Source organism: Lampris incognitus, unplaced genomic scaffold (assembly GCF_029633865.1).
Source record: "Lampris incognitus isolate fLamInc1 unplaced genomic scaffold, fLamInc1.hap2 scaffold_38, whole genome shotgun sequence".
Lineage (NCBI taxonomy): Eukaryota > Metazoa > Chordata > Actinopteri > Lampriformes > Lampridae > Lampris > Lampris incognitus.
Genome location: NW_026611338.1, coordinates 1180001 through 1181095, shown reverse-complemented (window position 1 = coordinate 1181095; position 1095 = coordinate 1180001).

Below are 1095 nucleotides of genomic sequence, written 5' to 3'. Positions count from 1 at the left end.
TGTGCGTGTGCGTGTGTCTGTGATACCTAACATAAACACACCTGTATTACTAGAATTGATAGTTCACGCCACAAAAGTGAGGGGCAAACATAGAAAAGCGTGCAACCCAGCCACTGAGGATGCACAAGCCAATGCATTCTTAGTGCAGGTCCCAAGCCAGGACAAATGGGGAGGGTTACGTCAGGAAGGGCATCCGGCGTCAAATCTTTGCCAAATCAAATATGCGGATCATAAATAAGATTTCCATACCGGATCGGTCGAGGCCCGGGTTACCGACGACCGCCATCGGTACTGTTAACCAGCGGAGTGCCGGTGGAAACTAGGCTACTGTTGGGCGAAGGAAAAGGAGAGGGGGAAGGCATGTCCAGAGGCAGCTAGAGAGGAGGAAGGGTAGGCGTGTGGAGGTGAGAGTCAGTCGGAACTTTGAATGTTGGCACTATGGCTAGTAAAGGGAGAGAGCAGGCTGACGTGATGGAAAGAAGAAAGGTGACAAGAGACAAGGTGGAAGGGGAGTAAGGCCAGGAGTATCGCAGGTGGGTTCAAACTCTTCTACCATGGTGCGAATGGGAGGAGAAATGGGGTAGGGGTCATTCTGAAGGAAGAGTATGTCAAGAGCGTGCTGGAGGTGAACACAGTGTCAGACAGAGTGAGGATTATGAAGCTGGAAATCGAAGGTGTATTGCTGACGGTTATCAGCGCATATGCCCCGCAAGTCGGGTGTAAGATGGACGAAAAAGAAGAATTCTGGAGTTGAGTTGGACGACGTGGTGGAAAGGGTACCCAAGGAGGAGGGAGTGGTGATTGGAGCGGACTTCGATGGACACGTTGCTGAAGGGAACAGAGGTGATGAGGAGTTGATGGTAAGGTATGGAATCGAGGAGAGAAATGTGGAAGGACAGATGGTGTTCGATTTTGCGAAAAGGATGGAAATGGCTGAGGTGAATACATATTTCAAGAAGAGGGAGGAGCACAGGGTGACGACGTATACGAGTGGAGGAAAGTGCACACAGGTGGACTATATCTTGTGTAGAAGGCGCGATGTAAAACGGATTGCATACTGCAAGGTGGTGACAGGGGAGAACGTAGCTAGGCAGC